We start from the raw sequence: 19,993 nt of genomic DNA on the forward strand, positions 1-19,993 counted from the left end.
TTCTAGTCTTACCCAGTTGGTAGGAATCACAAATGTGATCCTTTTCAAACTTGAGTTTTGGCAGACCTTTCACCAAATCAAGACTAGACAATTTCTCAATAATGTGTACACTAGCATGCCCTAACTTCCTGTGCCATAACAAAGTATTATTGTCTTACACAGTAAGGAAGGTTATGGTGGCAAAATTGAGACTATTTAAAATATAAATATTATCAACACATTCACCAATAAGGGAGATATTTCTTTTGTCATGTTTGATAGTGCAACTTTTATCTTTGAAAAGGACTCCAAATCTGACATCACATAGAAGACTATAGTGAGAAGGTTGTGTTTGAGAATGTCTACTATGTATACTTTAGTGAATTCCCATGATGATTTGAGTCTCACATAGATGACTCCAATGACGTTGCCTCTGGTATTATCATCGAATTTGACTGACCCCCGTCTACTTTATTTAGGAAGGAGAAGTTCTCCTTTTTTCTGGTCATATGTCTGGAACATCCTCTGTAATTGAACCATAATATTTTTCTATATCTTTTGCGAAAGTGTTCCTGCAAAATAAGAAAAATAATTTCATTTAGGTACCCAAGTGATCTTGGGTCCTTGTGGGTTAGATGTACTTTCTTTGGGCTTCTAAACCCACACACTTTTAGGCTTATACCTGTAGCTATAGGATTTGTAACCTCTCTATCCATAAGTAAAGCAGACGGGTCCTCAAGAGGAATAGGAAATCTTAGCTGATTTAAACAATCCTGAGAAGCAACTCGGATTCCTTTTGAAGGAGTTTTCTCCTAAGATACTATGGCTTGGGGACAAGATTGTTTAATTTTCATTTTTTTGTTACTAAGATCTTCGTGAAGTAAGTCGATTTCAACTAGACTTGCTTCAATTTTTATTTGTATGTTTCGTCATTCCTGTAAGAGTTTTTGTTTAAATCAAGCTTAACAACTTTTTTTCTCTTAAGCAAGCTTATTATATTCATTTATGATTTTTAAAGTTCATCGATTAAGATATCTAGATGACACTCAAGAGTATTACAGTTATGAGAGTCATGTGATCTTACTTCACTAGGTTCACCCGTTGCCATAAAGCACACATTGGCAGCCTCTATTTCTTCTTTAGTTTCATCTTCATTGCTTCAGGCTCCAAAACTTTGATTTTTTCTAGACTTTTATTGTCTTAATTCTGGAGAGTTTTTTTTAAATGTCTAGTCCTTCCACCGTAGTAACAGAGAACATTATATCTAGTGGAGTCATTGTTTTCGCCTCCTTGGTATCTTTGTTGTCTCTATCTCATGATCTGTCTTACCCCACAGTTAATAAGGACTATATCTTTACTATTAGCATCTTCCAGAATGCCCTCCTCTCCAGTTGGAGTAGCATTGAAGGCTACTAATTTTTTTTTCATCCTTGTGAAACCTATTGATATAATTTTTCTCATACACAATAAGGTTACCTCACAGTTCATCATATGTCATGTTATGAAGATCTCTGTCATCCATAATAGCAGCCTTGGTTTCCCAAGTTTTTGGGAGACTTCGGACCAGCTTCTGGACTTACAGGTTGTGAGGACAAATCATCCGCAGTGATTTTAGTTCACACATAATTTTACTGAATCTAGCAAACATTGTTTTAATATTCTCATTTTCTTTCATTTTGAATAATTCGTATTCATTGACAAGAGCAACAATTTTTGACTTCTTGACTTTTGTTGTTCCTTCATGGGTTACCTCCAGTTTTCCCACTTTTCTTTTGCGGTTTCACATGTTTAAATCTTGTATTATTCTTCTCTGCTAAATTTACGCAAAAGTAAATTTATAGCATGTGTGTTAGTTTGAATTACCTCTTGCTGTTCTTTGGTGACTTCAAAGCTTTCATGATCCTCTATCTTAGAACTATTTGGTTCTTTATCTTTATCATTTGACTTCTCCTTGAGTCCTGGAATTAGCTTTGGACCTTTCTTGATGACAACCCAGGCTTGGAAGATGTTTGATTGGACAAATATCCTGAACCTATTCTTCCAGTAAGAGTGATATTGTCCATTAAAATATGGTGGTCTTATGGAGGAGTGACCATCCTGAAAGAGAGTACTAGGAATATGATAACTGGACATTTGATCTTTTCTCAATTGTATTTAAGCAACGCTATCTGTAAAACCCGCTCTGATACCAATTGAAATTCAAGAAGAGGTGAATTGAAATTTTTTTCTATGAGTCGACTACTGACTCCTCACAGTCAACTCACCTGTAGGTCAGAACACTTCAAAATATATTAAACTTAGAATAGTTAAGTAAGTAAATAACAAAACATAAAGTAATAACACAAATACTTATCATTGTTCGGTACATAAATGTAGTGCCTAAGTCCAGTCCCCTTGGGTTTCAAAGTTTCCTTAGATCATTGAAAGTTTGGCTCGAGTACAGTGATAGGAAACAAGATTTGAAGACTTATTTTGTCTTCAAATATTGTGACACAGCTTCAGTTGATGTTACAAAGTTTACTCGATCCTACTTTTTATATAATAATAATAAAATAAAGTTACAGAGCTTTGTAAGACTAAGAATGAGTCACTTTTAGTTTTCTCCTTGAAGTTGGATGAAAAATATTTGTCTTCGATCCTTATCTCTTACAGTCTTTGAATGATACTTTTCATAAGGAAACCCAAGAGATTTCTTATCAATCAAGGATGTAAAGTGATTACTTGATTGAGAAATATGGTCGTATGATATGTCCATATATGGCTTTGGATCACGTCCCTATTGGATATGTCCGTTATCTATTTTGCTTTTTGGTTTTCCAGAGATTGATTTCTTTCCAAATGTGCTCGTGATCTTTTCTTTCTGATTGATGTGGTCTACCTTGATTTTTGGGATTGTGATTATTTTTCTATTTTCGTGATATTTGATTGATCTGTTTACAATATTCTTGAAATTTTTTCTGTTCTATTTGACATGCCATGATCTTCCATATCTACAAAATTTTAAAATGATTTTCTATGGTATTTTGAGCTGAGATTCTTCTCTTGTTCTGATTGGTTTTCCTTGGATATCATGGATGTCCTTCCATTCTTGACATCCTTCTATTTCTAGAGACGACTTCCTATATCTTTCCAATATTAGCAGCAACAAAGATACACTTGTTAGTTTTTCATTATTAAAACATAAACTTAGGAGGCTAATATTTGATTATATTACTAGTTGGAACACAAATTTTGGGTTAAAATTTGGTGTTTGGAGCAATGTTGCAGAACTATCAACAATGGTCTCAGGTACTGCGATCGCGGCCTCAATGACCATGATCGCAACCCCGCTGACCGCGATCTCCACATTGTGATAGCGGTTATGGCTCCACGATCGCCATACCTAAGAACAGTTGTCTACTAAAATAAAAAATTCTTCACATCTATTCCTCACCCCAAAACACTCTGTAACACTGCCACATAATGCTAACGATTGCCTGGATTGTATTACTTACAGGTACTAGGTCTCAAAAATAGAAGAGTTTGACAGTACTAGGATCTTGGCGGTTGAATGTCTAAACCTCTACTATGGTGACCTTCCTAGGATGAAATTACTCCTTGAAAGGGGTATTTGCTTAGATAAAGTGGAGGAGAAACTCCCAGGATTCCATGCTAAACTCACTACCTGAGAGTGGATGTGTTGTGCTCTGTACCCTTGATATGCTAATGAACATTAGGCATGTGATTTTATGCTAACCATAGCATAGTTTCTCTAAAAAACCCAGTGATGCTGATTTGGGGAAAGAAAGTACGTTTTAGAGTTGAGAGGATAAATAAAATATATGGGTTCCCAGATGCAGACATAGGTTAGTTATAGGCAAAAAGGTGCGAGGAGCTTAATTGGCTAGAATATTATGTCCTGGTAGGGAAGTTCCATGGGATACCACGAAAAAAGCATCTCTCTCAATAATTTCATCGCAGAGATGAGAATTTAGCTAAGTATCATCAGTAGCTGGATTTTGCCAGGCACATATATGAATGTTGTCAAAGATTTGCAAGCACGGATGGTGGCCTGTATCTTAGCCGGCATTGAGCTCAATGTGTGAGAGATTGTGATTTGAAAGTGCAGGATCTTCAAGATTCAAGGGCATACACTTCTTCTCTTTTGTTCCCTTATAACTGAGCGATAAAAGAGAGCAAAAGTGGAGGAATATTTTGCAGATACCTGGGTGCATCCAGGTCCCTATATCTTCCCACTAAAGATTTCAGGTAAGGGTGCTCCCAACCAAAGTAAAAAGAGAAAATTCAACTTAGGTAAGTCGACAAATAAAGAGTTAGAGTCATGGATACCATCCACTGCAGGTCCCTTAAAGGACATTAGTATGGACATCAGAGTCATCATGGAGCTTGTATTAGGTTTTCTTCAGGGGCTGAGAGATCTATCCAGTAGGTATCATTCCTATGTTTCCTGCTCAAACTATGAGAAGTATTAGGATCAGCAACAAAAGTAGGAGGCCATAGTTGCCAGACTTGAGAGGGCATATTCAGTAGAGTCTCATAAGAAGCTTCAGGACTACCATGAGAAGATGAATAAGAGGGAGAAGAATAGAGATTTGTTTTACAGCAAGATGTGGAAGGAGGTAAGTTATGGAAGGTCTTAAAACCCCATGACAGGTTACCTTCTCCTAGGGTCAAGAGTGATGATAAAGCCCCTACTAACCGGTTAGTTGCTGATGTTGGTGGAGTTGATGCAGAGTCTGTAGGGGAGACAGGTCCTAGAGACAAATTTAGGGGGCATTATTTTTTCCTTGCTTTATTGCTTAAGCAGTAAGGATACTCATATCCTTTTAGTTAGGGGTGCTTATTTCTAGATTTGTATTATTTTGATATATTCCTGGATAATTTTTATGTTTTTTGGATAATGTTTTAATTTTTTTTAGGATGCTACACTTGTGCGCTCTGACAGTGCCTGCATTTTTATGGTTCGTTATTTGATTTTATTTTTAAGTTTATGTTTTACTTTAGTTTTAATTTGATGTTAGTGATGCATTATAAGCTAGTCCCTATGATAGATTGAGTGACAATATTCTTAGGGGAAAAGCATCGTGTTTTAAGTTTTGAGTTTTGAGTTTAGATGCAGGGGAATTCTGAGTACCCATGGCATTAAGGTCATAAATTCATGGGAAGTCTGAGTACTTGTGGCATTGTGAATTTGGGATTGGACACATAACATTTGTAAAGTCAGAGTAGCCATATCATTGGTTCACCCATAGTAAGCCAAAAGTGGGACTAAGGCTTCAATTGTTGCCATAAGTTAGCAAATTATGAATGGTACAAATTCAAAACAAGCAATCCCCTCCATCTAAAAATATTTCAAAATATCAAAGAGCATGGACGTGAGAAAACTTGTAATAAAAATTTTCTCCTTATGTGACTCCAGGAATTTTAACTTGTACATATTAATAGATACTCTATGTTTGTCTCTATGTGAGGGGAAATTGATCCTCCTTAGCCAGTCTACATGCCATGTTCTGTGAGTTTATTTGTCTAAATCTCATGTATACTTGTGTCATCTAGAACATGCCCCATTAGTCTTTCAAGGCTAAATTTTTATTGTATTTAGTTGGAGAAACTTTAGCCTAAATAGCCTACTCATGCAAAAATATTATCCCTAGACACCCATTTTGAACTTTGGACCTTTCTTTGTAAACATATTACAAGCCATGAGCCTTTCAATGTTTACCCCTCTTTTGAACCATACCCTCCTTGAACTTGAAAATACAACTTAAGGTTAAAAGCTTAAGTTGGGAGTGGTGAAGATTGAAGGAAGTAGCTTTGGGACATGATGCTGTAAATGAGTGCCTATTAGATTAAGCTTTGATAGAAAATTGGTGAGAAAGATAAAGGATCCAAAAAAGGAAAGAATTGCAAGAAATTGCAAGGAAAAGAAATGAAAGAATATGGATGAAACAAAGAAGCAAATCGAAGGCACGTGACAGGAGAGAAAACAAGAGAAGTGGCCCATAGTTAAAAGTGGATTGATGTGTGAGCCCATGCTAACACATTTAAAGATTTTAACTCTAAATAATTGCAAATTCTTGAGCAACTTTAGTCGATTTTGATTAGTTTACTTTGATTTTGTAGTATAAGTAGAGAAGAAGGGGAACCATAAATAAAGAAAACAAAAAGCATAAAATCGGAAGCTAATAAAGAACAAAGTGTGGCTAACGACATCCATGACACGTCGTCAGCCTGGTGATAGGCTGTCAAGGATGCCGTCAACCTTAAACAGAAGATGGAAGTTGCAGGAAGTTTTCTGATGACATTTATTAAATGCCATCAAGATAATGATAAGGCATCACCTTCGTCGTCAACCTTAGGCAGCAGAAGCTAAACTTGCGGAGAAGCTGACGATGTCTATGATAGGCCGTCAAACTCCAGATAGGCCGTCAATAGCACCGTCATCTATTCCGAAGAAAATTTGAACTTTAATTTTATTTCCTTATTTAGGGTTAACTATTTAAAGCCTTATTTAGGTTTTTTATTTTCATTTGATCAGTAAGGACTGGACATGTCCTACAAGATACAATATATAATATTTCGCTCTCTATCTCAAAAACTAATATTTTGGAGTTTTGTCTTGTGATTCAATTCAAAGTATACTTTTGATTTTCTTTATCATTTTAAGTTAATCCTTTTAGTTATGAATTCAATTTGCATACATGCTTCTTGCATCATGAGTGGATAAACACCTTTAATCAGGATTATGGGATCTAGGGTTAGGTCATGATAAGGTGTTAAATGCTCAAGATTTAAGAGGTGTTAGGATTTCTTGGTAATTCTAGATTATAATTAAAGTCTTTTGGTTGCAAACATTAGGCGTACCTACTTTGATTTGCTTGAGAAAGAAATCATAAATAGTAGGAAGTGAATTATCAGCAGGGACTCGAAAAGACTTTGTTTAATAATAAGTGTTGTAACAAGGTTGATTAACCTGAGGTAAAATATGGATAGTGAGTAGCAATTTCCTAATTCTGAGAGGTTTAGGAAATTAGATGCTTGAATAGGTCGAGAGGCATTCGAGCATATCATCAATAAAGATAGCCTGTCATCCTAACCACCGTGAGAATCTTTAGTCACCTTTAACATCTGTCATGTACCGTAATCCCTAGTGAACATAATTCTAGTTATTTCATAAACTCTTGATTGACAAACACTGAAATTAAAGTGCCCAAAAATTATTTGCTAATCTCCAAAACCCCCATTTTATCTTTTTATATCGTTTGTTTGAATTTAACTTGTAGCTTTAGTTTCACACTAGTTTAATCGCCACTCATATTGTTTCCTGTGGTATTCGACCCCAACCTATTTGGGTTTTATATTTAAAATGATCGCTTACACCCATCAAGAGTGTAATTTGAGTGATATCATGGACTAATTCGTGTGATGTAGAAGTTCAAGGAAGGTATAATCCATGTTGTTCCTAAACGATATCCTTCCATAACCCAAACCTACGTTATAAGCTCAAAAAATCCTTTGAGATCTCCGACCATTTATTTTCTTTAGAGTGGAGATTGAAAATAGGGGTAAGCCTATGGTATGGCACTTGTAAACATAGAGTGTTCTTGTGAAGGAGAGAGTTTTCCACTTAAATTCCTTGTTGCAAATTTGTTGTCCTGGTGAGTGGAATTTTCTTTCTATAGAGAAGGTATTTGAACTAGTTAAAGTTGGTAATTTTGTCGTCATCCAAGAAATGAGGCAAAACGGAGTATGGCTTGCTGTTGATCATAAGTGAGTCACTTTTATAGTATTGGTCGTTGTTTCATTGTTGCTCTTTGAAGTCTTTTGCATCCTTAGATATTGCATTTTTTTCTTTGAAGGGTGTAGTGACAGTACTTGGTCCATGTGTAAAGAGCTACGTATGGTAGTGACTAAGCTTGAAGTCATTGTGATCATTGAGGTGTATAATTTGGGCATAAATAAGCATTGTCTCATGGTTAGAGGTAGTGTTGCTTAAGAAATAACAAAGCTTTAAGTTGGGGGTAGTGATGAGTGGTGATTTTACCACTTATTCACACTCATAATTCATGCACACTACCATGTTATGAAGGAATAATTGAGACATAATTGTGATTAACAACACTAATATCAGCATTTTGAAGGAACATTTTTTATGAGATGGAAGGATGCAAATTAGAGCTAAAAAGGATCAAAAGGAAGTAATGAAGTGCAGCTGAAGACCTGAAGAAGACATACCCTCAGTTACCATAATTGCAGTCAGTCAAAAATGGTAAAGATTCCATTATCGCATGGAATTAACCCCGGTTGCGGTAGGCATGATAGCGACAAAGCTAATGCGTTAGTGGCCTAGCGGAAAATCAGCCCAAGGGAAGGCCGTAAATGCACACAATTGTTACCAAATTTTCCCAAAAGAAGACTCAAACCCGATCATTCCATTATACATTTATATAATTTCCAATTCTTGAAAATTTTTCAAGCTCTTAGCTTCCATACTTAGAGAAGAAAATATTGAATTAATTTCGGGTGAAGAATACATAGGAGTAGCTTCCAAGTGAAGGATTAGCTAAATCCCATTGACGATTTGTTGATATTCAAAGTTGAATTAACATTCACTTAGTCTTTCATAGATCAAATCAATGGATTCTATTGGGTATATATGTCTTACTATTTCTATGTGTAGCTAGTTCTTCCTCTTGGGATTATGCTAGATTAGGGTGTAAATATTTATGGAATGTGATTTGTTTGTGCATTTACTAGTTTATGATGTTTTGTTCCACTATTACTTGAGTAAATTGATTGGTATTATGGGTGAAATCTTTAAATACCCAAATGGGTTTGATGGATAAAAATCCCAAGTTCTTGAAAGCTCAAACAATCCTTTAAAGGGTGGTTTGGGTGAACTATAGGAACCCCCGTCATCCTCGAAAAAGGGATGTACGAACCAAAGAAATAGTAGACAATTATTGAGTTTAGTTTGCTAATTTTCACTATCTTAGACATAAGGGTGATTATCAAGTGACTATACTTAGGACACTATCCTAGAAATAAGGGTGTCTAATTAAGGTATTAGGTAGTTTTGGTTGAAGCACTCAATAGGTAATCAAAATGGTCAATGAGTGACACCCATGATGTTTTGTTGACAAACAAGCCTCAAGGATTTCCATCCTAGCCTACCACATCACCAATATTTAGAATTTGCATTCAAGTTATCACACACCCATGCATAAGTCGACCCTAGGAAAGTATAATCCCAAAATCAATGACTAATTGATTAGACACTAATTACTCGTAGCCCTGAATTAATGCTTGAAAATCTCAAAAAAAAATACTAGTTCTGATATTTTCCAAGCCCCCCATTTTTATATTCTTGTACTCTAAGTTTGAATTTAGCAAGTATCCATTGTTTCTAGATAATTTGATAGCCACTCACATTGTTTCTCGTGGATTTAACCCCGACGCAAAAGTTGGGTAAATATATTGGAGACGAACGCCTTGCACTTAAATTGATGTGTAAGTTAAGCATTATTAGTGCCATAGAAGTAGGTTAGGTTCCTAGCACAAGATCAATAACTAACTCAATATTATGCTCATGATGAAGGACAAGTAGAGCAGTAGGGAAAACATCAGGAAACTCACAAACTACAAGAACATAGACAAGTGATGGATTCTCCCCACTAACATCACAAATATAACCGAGATAAGACTTGCAACCCTTCAAAATAAGTCTCTTAGTATGAAAATAAGAAATAATCCCCATTGGTCCATGGATAAAAGATCCTTCCTACATGATCAAGAGTATGTCGGGCATGGCTAGGGTAATAATCTTGGCAAAACAATCAAAGACTGCATGTAAGTGGGATAATTAGTCCATGCCCAGAATCTTATCAAAATATACCATGTCTAATATAATAAGACCAGCATGAGTATGAAACTCTCAAATAATCACAACACATGATCTGAAAACCCAATCCCCTATTAAAAAATCACCCACATGAGTAGATACATGTATTGGCAACCATGGATCATAATAAGGAGACACATATGAATAAGTGGATCTCAGATCGAACAAAGTAAGATCCGACTAACGGCTTACCAAACTCATACTTGTAATAGAAGTATATGAAGACTTAGACTCAGTTTTAGCAGGCAATGCATAAAATTAACCACGCCCACCACCTAGTTAGGCTCCTGACATATCTCTTGTCTTACCAGTCGAAAAACATCCACGAGAATAGTGGGGACCACAACTACGACTATGAACACCACCTCTAATTAGGGATAAAGTTCCCTAATAGGTGGAACACTTTAGGCTAAAGGAATAATTTCTCCACGTCTGGTGCACTCTCTCAAGAAATAACCAAAAGCTCCACCATCAGAACATACCCTAAGCATTGAGCCAAAACCAAAAGATCTGACTAGCCAAAAAAGAACCACCATGACTAGAATAACCAGAATATAGACCTCTCGAAGATGGACCATGACCCTGGCCAGGATGATCATTGAAGCTAGATTGGCCTCCATCAGTAATCTAATGTACAGCCTAAATGGGTCTAATAGACTGACCTGAATGCTGATACAGTTGATACGGAGGGTACCTTCCCTTAGAATTATTTTCTCTGAACTTGGAGCTACTACAAATCCAACTAAACCTACCTTGATATTAAAGCCTTTTATCACTGCCCCCTTAGGCCTCGTGATGCAGCTCCTCTATAAGTTGAGCATTCTCAAAAACCTCAACAAAAGACCTACCCACCATAACCAAACTCTATGAAGACATGCAAAGAGAAAGTCTCAATCCTCAGACAAATAAATGAACCCTCCCATATTCAGTAGTAAGAATAGAAGTAGTATGCCTAACAAACTCATGAAATCGAGCCTCATACTCCACAATAGTCATGGGACCCTACTCTAATCTCATAAACTGATCACTTAAATAATCTTTAATACTGTGAGGCATGTAATTCTCTAAGAAGATCTCGGAGAATTAGGTCCATACCAAAGGGGGATATATAGCTGGCCTTGAATCAACATAATCTCTCACCAATATAGAGCTGCCAAGTCCAATTGAAAAGTACTTTAATCGATACCCCAAGACTCAACTAAGCCCAAATTACAATGCCTATCCTCACATATAATCAAGAACTCATAGGTGTATCCTCGTCTGGGGCACTAAAAAACATAAGCAGAGAAAATCTAAAGAATCTACACAATATCTACTACTCCTCGATAGACATAGCAGGCTCGATAACAACTGAATGAGAAACTAATAATATAGGAGGGACCATAACTCTGAGTGTTGCAGCTATAAGCTATGCCCCCACCCCTTAGTATAACTTTAAACTATAGACTGTGCACCATCATATGGTGTAACACCAACAAACCTAATATCTAAACCAAAGAATCCCTGAGCACTAAAAAAAATTTAGTGGAGCCTGGACTGGTCCCTGGATAATCGCTGGCTTCTGGTGGAACAATATCTGGCTTTAGAGTAAGAATAGGGTTTGGGGATGGACTCCTATCCTGGTCCCTAGTTGGGGACAGATATCGAGGTTTTCCACAATCTCTAAATGGTCCATGAATAGTGAAAAAATCCCTAGGCTCGTTCTCAGGAACCTCGTCTTATGTAGCGATATCATATGTCCTAGCAATATATGAAAAAGAAAAACCATAGAATTTTTTTAGAAACCAACTCAGACTCTTAGAATGAAATGAGTGAAATAAATGAAGAATTCCTAAGAATATCCTATATCCTTATAAAGATAACAAATAGATACTATCATATCGATCTGTCGGACTCTACTCGATACCTGCTCTTCTACTAAAAATTCTGGTGAAACCTAGGCCCTAATACATATTTTTCATGACCCAATTTACTAGTCAGAGTGGAACATAATCTATCCCGTTAATAGGTAAGAAAAACTATAGCCTGGAGAAAGATTCAATGGACTAACTTGGTGGAAAATTTCCTAAAAGTTGAAAATTAACAATTTAAGACTTAAATAGCAATATTACATTAATAAAGTTCTACTAGATAGATATTGAATCAACAACAACCCCAAGAGTAAGTAATGTCGGTAAAAGAACTAGTATAAATAAAATATGAGTACTTAATAGTAAAATACAATCCGTGTTGAAGATTAAAGAATAGACATAAATAAATATAAGGAAAAAGGGTAACTCCGACTCCAAAAGCTCACCCAATCTCAAAAATCAAGTATGTATGGACTTTGAATCAACGATGGTCATGAAAACTGTAATTTGCACCCAAAAGGTTCAGAAGTTTAGTATAAGTACCAGAACCATGGGTACTAAGTAGGCATCATCAACTCATTGAGCTAAATCAGGATATAAATACGACAAAATACAAGATAGAATTAGCTAAGTCAAGGTAAAAAGGGGAAAACCTTGAAATAAGCCCCAACACCCCTCAACATAAGTAGATGAATGCATATGAGATAATAATATAAGAAAATACCATTAAATATACAAGATTGGCCCCACATACCAACAATTATAGAAAAGTAAATAGCCCAACGCAGGTTGATGTTGGGTGTATTTATGCATTCTAGCATTACTATTATAACCAATTTAGCCTTGTTTTGACGATTATTTATGTGTTAATGTGTTGATAATGAGATAATAAATGTGTTTCTAAGTGTTTATGTATGTTTTTACAATGTTTAATGGTGTTTTCACACGAGTTTTGATTCAAATTGATCATTTAGAATTCAACCGAGAAAACTAGTGTGACTAACTCGAGCTAGGTGTTTGTCTAGTCTATCATGTTAGTTTCTAATGTGTTTAATGAGTTCCTAAGGTTGTTATTGTATATTTATATGTGAAAAACTTGTATATAATGTTCAATGATAAATTGGATCAATACAAGAGGTCAAAACAATAATCTTAAGATCAATATGAGAAAGCCTAGTCTTAGCTCATGTTTCTAGTTCACCGTCTTGGATGTTGTATTATTTTGAGCTCTAAATATTTGTGTTTAATGCTATAGGATTCTTGTTTAATGTACTATGATGATATATAAAGGATATACAAGCTTCAAATTAAGTGAAAACAACTCAAAAAGACTTGTAATAGATCAACAAAAGCATAATACACAACTTGACACAATTTGGATACCTGGAATGTTCAAAGCGTATGAGGACCTGGAGATTGGCCAATTGGTGCATGAGGCACACCAATAGATTCATAAGGGACTCAAAAGAGTGACCCACTACCGTGATATGGTCCTAATAGAGATGAAGGAGGCACCACATCACGGTAATTAGCCAATCGGGAGTTGTCAAATTCCAGAATCTCAACACTATTACACCGCTTCGCGAGCGAGTAGCGATGATCATGCTAGAGTGAAGAGATGAAGTTAAAAATCAGGATTTTTGTGCCTAGATGGAAAATAACATGGAAACCTTATATCATTCTATTTATGACTTGTCTACTATAAATATAACGTGTTAAATTCTATTTTAGACATCTTGGAACATTTTGGGATCATTGAAGGGCTGATACAACTTCTTTTTAGGTATTCATTCTTTAATTTATCTATTTATGGTTTTAATGATTCATACCATTATTTGGATGTTGTTTATGGCAATGAGTGGCTAAAAACTTTCTTTTCGAGGTTAAAGTCAAGAACATGAGTACTATTATTTTGGATTAAATTCATTTGATTTGCTTATCATTACTGGAAGTTTTTTATTCTTGATTTAACTATTTGATGGATTGATCACTCAAAAAATATATCTATTGTCACCCTTGTGATCTAGGGAGAGGGAATAGGGGGGGATAGAACATAGGATTGAATAAAGTATGGTTCGTATTCTTTTATATAATAAGGAGTTCAAATAAGCATCGAGGACAGGGATGTACTTATGCGCCTTACTTGATTCAAATGCTGATGATATCTTTAAAACACTTAATTTGATTATTACATTCCCACTCAATAATGTAGTTATAATGTCCAAATATGGTAAACGGTTAGAGGTCAGGAGACCATGATCATGAAAATAACCCTACGAATCAACGACCAAGATAAGCAAGTTAATGAATAAAGTTCAATAACATAGTATGATTGTTTGAAGTGATTTAAACCTTGTCTTTACTCCATTGATTGTTTCAAGACCTTTAATTTACGCATTTATTCTTTTACATTATTTTACAAATATTCAAAACCCTATTTTGGTTATGCTTGAATCAATTGAATCTAAATTATGAACTAGAATAGAATCGTTATTGATTCAAGTCCATATGGAATAGATACTCGCCTTTATTGAAGGCCACTTTACTACTTCATAAATCATTTACACTTGTGTGTGCTCTTGGGCACTATCATGTTTTGATATTGTTGTTGGGGACTTGTAATTTAGCAACTTATTATTTTTAGTTTTGCTTTTTAGGTTTCTTTGGTGTTTTTATGCCTTGTCTTGGTTTTGAATTTGCAGGAAATATGTTTTCAGAGTATTAAGATGGCAAGGGATCAAGACTTTGTTGAACCGAGCTCTGAACTTGAGCAACTTTTCTATTAACACAGAGGAGAAGAAAACCTTCTCAACTAAATTCTGTAAATCTAAAAGCGTCAAAAGATCTTGCTTTAACGGATGACCAACAAGTAGCTCGTAGGGAAATCAAAGAAGAGACAATACCATTTCCAACCAATTTGATCTCCCCATTTTAGAAGCTGATAGCTGGAGGTAAGTTCGAGCTTAAACATAATATGGTACAACTTCTGATGAGTAGTAGACAGTTTCACATAGAGATCCATAGGTCCACTTGCATAATTTTTTGGAAATCAGTGACACAATCATTCCAATAGGTGTGAATGCAGACAATTTGAGGATGAATTTGTTCCCCTTTTTAATGATTGGGGAAGCAAAAAAGTGGTTGAATGTGGAATTGGAAAATTCAGTCAAATCATGGGACGATGTGGCTAGTAAATTCCTCATCTGATTTTTTTAGTTTGGCAAGACTATGAGACTTCATAGTGAGATAGTATGCTTCTATCAGAATCCTGAAAAGAATGTTTATCATGCTTGGGAGCACTTCAAGGGACTTATTCAGGACTGTCCACACCATCAACAGTCCAATGAGCTACTTTCTCATACTTTTGTAAAGGATCTTGATCACAATACAAAACTATTGCTAGATTCAGCTGTAGGTGGTTAACCTCTTGAGATGACATATGATAATTTATACACTTTACTGAATTGAATAGCTCAAGGAAATCAAGAATTGCATTAAATTCGAGGAGTGTTACAAAAAAAGTTATCGATGTATTAGAGGTTGACCAATTCACTACCATATCTGTTCAAATCTCTGCACTGCAAAATCAAATAAGCAGTTTGAAGTAGGGAGTAGCATAACCTACAACAAAAGTTAATGCAATCCAACAAGCAGCAGGTTTGTGTAAAGTTTGTACAAATAATAGCCATTCTATGGCCATGTGTGCTTTAAATATGAAATCAATAATATATATGGGCAATGCTCAAAGGCCAAATTATGGTAATCCCTACAACATGAAGTGGCATAATAAGCCGTGAAATGTACAACAACAACAAATTCAACAACCATAGGCACAAGTGAATTAATCAACTAGCAACTTGGAAGAGATGATAAAGTAGGTTCTAGGTAATTAAACAAAGTTGGCAACTGATGTAACAAACCAGCAAGCGGCCCAGAGAAGCTTAGAGTTGCAGTTGAGGAAGTTATAGAAAGCATTAAATACTATGCCTCAAGGTGGTTTGCCAGGAGATATAGAAAATCCAAAACAATTTATGGCAATCACTTTGAGGAGTGTTAAAGAGCTTCACAGAGAACCTCCCAAGGAAACAAAGGTCGTAGATGTTGATTCGAGTCCTAAATAGGTAAATGACAAAGTTGCTAAAAACTCAAGGAAGTCCGAGTACTCAAAAGAAAAATATGCTGAGCAAGTGGAGCAGAAGATGTCAAAACTTCCTTTCCCATAAAAACACAGAAAAGAAAAAGAGGATGCATGTTTGAAGAAGTTCTTTGACACGTTCAGAGAGCTTCACATTAACCTTTCTATTTTAGATGTTTTGTAGGGTATGCCTAAGTATGCTAAGTACTTGAAGAATGTGGTTGCTAATAAGGTTAAGTTACAGGATTTGGAGTTGGTAACACTCACTGAAGAGTGCAGTTTTGTGGTTACTCAAAAGATGTCAAAAAATCTTAAGGACCCTAGTAAGTTCACCCTCCCCATTTAGATTGGCAACAGCAAGGTGGTGCAGACACTTAGTGTTTTTGGGGAAAGTATCAACTTGATGCCCTTATAGTTATTTAACATATTGGGTTTGACAAAGCCTAAATTGAGCTTTGTACTGCTGCAGCTGGCAAACGGGATCATAGACCATCCTAAAAGAGTGATAGAAAATGTGCTAATAAAGGTTGGTAAATTTATTATTCCTTCTGACTTTATTATTATAGATTTTAAGGTATACGAATAGGTACCAAATAACTTGGGATATCTATTCTTAGTAACAAGTGGAGATTTAATTGATATGAGATAGGGTACACACCAAATTAGGTTAGAAGATAAAGCGGCAGTTTTCAAAGTCTACAAATCGCTTAACACACTATCCCATAATAAGGACTTGTTCATGATTACTGTTGTTGAAGGGCATAAGTGTGGGGTGGTAGAGCCTATTCCACAAAATACCTCTTTGGACACCCTCATTGAGCAACCAAAGCCTCCAATACCACAACATGATATGATGCTGATGGATAAGCCTAAAAAGGCTAAACTTTTAAAAGTTATTGACCTTCAGAGTGTACCCTCAATAGGTCAGAAATAAATAAGAGGATGGCCTCCAAGTGTGAGAAAGAAGATGATAGAATTGGGTTAAGTGGAGTTGGGTCGTGCCGCGAGACTAAATTAGGCACTGCTTGGGAGGAAACCAAATTTAAATGTGAATGTTTTACTTTTAGTTTTTAGTTTTTATTACTTCACGTAGTTTTTGTTTTTGATTAAGTCGCATATTGATGGGAAGTCTGAGTACCAAAAACCTGAGATAAAGAGCACGGAAAAGACTAAGTGTGGGGTCCCCAAACCCTCTTGATATTTTAAGATATTACTAGCTAGGCCTAAAGGCCTCAGGGAATATTTCTATCTCTTACTTTTAAGTTCACTTTGGGGACAAAGTATATTGTTAAGTATGGGGTGGGGAAATTCTCAATTTTGGGCTAAATTTTAAAATTTATGTGTATGATACTCTTGTCGGTTCCATATGTTATTACATGGTGCAAGTGGTTTAGTTGTATAAGCATGTTGATTGATATGAATTACTCCTTTTGAGACTCCTTGGCTCATGATTAGGACTCTTGTAATTGTTGGCTAAAATTTGAATTCATGTTATTATTTGGTTGAGTCTATGACGATCCTATGTGAGTTGAGCATGTGTCATGTATGGTGTGAGTTTTTGTATATTCCTTGTTAAATATGATGTCTAGAACTTTCCAGGTGTGTGTGCAAAGTAAAATAAAGAATGTGAGTTTAGGAGATAATCTAGGTATTTCTTTGATAGCCTTGTCTATACCATATTTTGACCTACGCATGGTGCATAATCTTAGTCAGCCCCATTGAGGCTTTTGCTTATTCTTGGTTAGCCTCATCTGTAGCCTAATCCCTTCTTTGATAGACCATAATTTGATCCAAATCTCCTAGGTGCTTTAATGAAAATTCAATTGAGTTAGGAGTGTGAAATTTAAGAAGAAAAAGCTGATATTGAAGCCCCAAATAAATAGTTATTGATGTGTAAAATTGATATGCTACAGTTGGGAGTGAAAAATAAAATTTGTGCTAAAATCTGAATCATGAATAAATAGAAAAATTCTCCCACCGTAGTGTTGTTGAATGAGCATAATGAGATGGGGTGAAAACAAAAGATATGGGTAGATAAAAGTGGTGTAATTTTGTTGTTAGATATTGGTTTTAATTGTAAAAGGTGATGCATTAAAGCGCTTAGGGAAGATATTCACTATTATTCAAAAATAGTTCCTACCCGTCCCTCAGCCTACATCACAACCCGAAAAAGACCTAATTGATCCTAATTTCATCATTCTGTTATTAGTGGAGTACTACACTAATGGCAAGCCTATGGTTCATTATGTGTAACTTGAGAATTCCTTGTGAGAGTGATCTTAAATTGATTCATTTACCCATTGTGTTATAATTTGTATTTATATGAGTGATTACGGGTTACTCTCTTGTTGTGAGGGCACTTGTTTGGTGAGCCAAGTCTTGAGGATTGGATGTTTTGAAGTAAGATTCTTGATCTTTCAATTATGTAACATGCTAAGTGAAGAAACTTGAAATCCATGGAGTCATTGTTGTACTAGATTGAGTGTCTTTCTTATAGTAGAAGTGTGGAGTCTCTTCAGATCATGATGTTTATGGTTAAGAGTTTTTTATGGACAAACAAGGCTTTAAGTGTGGGGTGGTGATGTTGGGTTTATTTATGCATTCTAGCATTACTATTCTAGCGTATTTAGCCTTGTTTTGGGGATGATTCATTTGCTTAATATGCTGATAATGAGATAAGTGTGTATCTAAGTGTCCATGTATGTGTTTACAATGTTTAATTGTGTTTTCACATGAGTTTTGATTCAAATTGATCATTTTGAATTCAACTAAGAAAACTAGTGTGACTAGCTAGAGCTAGGTGTTTGTCTAGTCTATCGTGTTGGGTTCTAACGTGTTTAATGAGTTACTAAGTTTGTTATTGTGTATTTATTTGTGAAGAAACTTGGTTATAATGTTCAAGGGTAAATTGGATCAATACAGAAGTCAAAACAATAAGCTTAAGATCAATATGGGCAAGCCTAGTCTTAGCTCATGTTTCTAGTTCACCATGTTGGATGTTGTGTTGCTTTCAGCTCTAAATTGTTGTATTTAATTCTATAGGAATATTGGTGAATGTACTATTATGATATATGAAGGATATAAATACTTAAAATCAAGTGTAAACAACTCAAAAAGGCTTGGAATGGATCAACGAAAGCATAATACACAACTTGATGCAATTTGGATACCTGAAATATCTAGGGCACGTGAGGACCTTAGTATTGGCCAATTGGTGCATGTGGCACACCAATAGATGCATAAGGTTCCCAAAATAGTGACCCACCACCTTTATATGGTCCTAATAGTGATGAAGGAGGCACCACATCATGGTAATGAGCTAATTGGGAGTTGTCAAATCCCAGAATCTCAATACAATTACACCACTTAGTGGGCTAATAGTGATGAGCTTGCTAGAACGATACAATGAAGTTTAAAATTGGGATTTTTGTTCCCATATGAAAAATCACAACATGGAAACCTAATTCCATTTGGTTTATGACTTGTCTGCTATAAATATAACATGTTAAATTTTGTTTTGGACATCTTAGAACACCTTGGGAGCATTGAAGGGTTGCAACAACTTCTTTTTAGGTTGTTATTCTTTAATTTATCTTTATTTATGGTTTTAATCATTCATACAATTATTTGAATGTTGATTGTGGCTATGAGTAGTTAAAAACTCTCTTTTCGGGGTTAAAGACAAGAACATGAGTACTATTGTTTTGGATTAAATTCGTTTGAACAAAGTATGAATTGTATTCTTATAAAATATAAGGAGTTCAAATTAGCGTCAAGAACAAGGATGTACTTAGATGCCTTACTTGATTCAAATGTAGGATGATAGCTTCAAAACACTTTATTGGATTATTACATCCCTACTCAATAATGTAGTAGTAATGTCCAAATTAGTTAAATGGGTAGAGGTCGGGACACCATGATAATGCAAATAACCCTACGAATCAACAACTAAGATAAGAAAGTTAATGAATGAAGTTCAATAACATAGTATGATTGTTCGAATGATTTAACCCTAGGCTTTACTCCATTGATTGTTTCAAGACCTTTATTTTACTTTACTTTATTTTACTAATAGCCAAAACTCTATTTTGGTTACGCTTGCATCAATTTAATCTAAATTTCTAACTA

The sequence above is a fragment of the Capsicum annuum genome, chromosome 8 (genome assembly GCF_002878395.1).
Source record: "Capsicum annuum cultivar UCD-10X-F1 chromosome 8, UCD10Xv1.1, whole genome shotgun sequence".
Taxonomy (NCBI): Eukaryota; Viridiplantae; Streptophyta; class Magnoliopsida; order Solanales; family Solanaceae; genus Capsicum; species Capsicum annuum.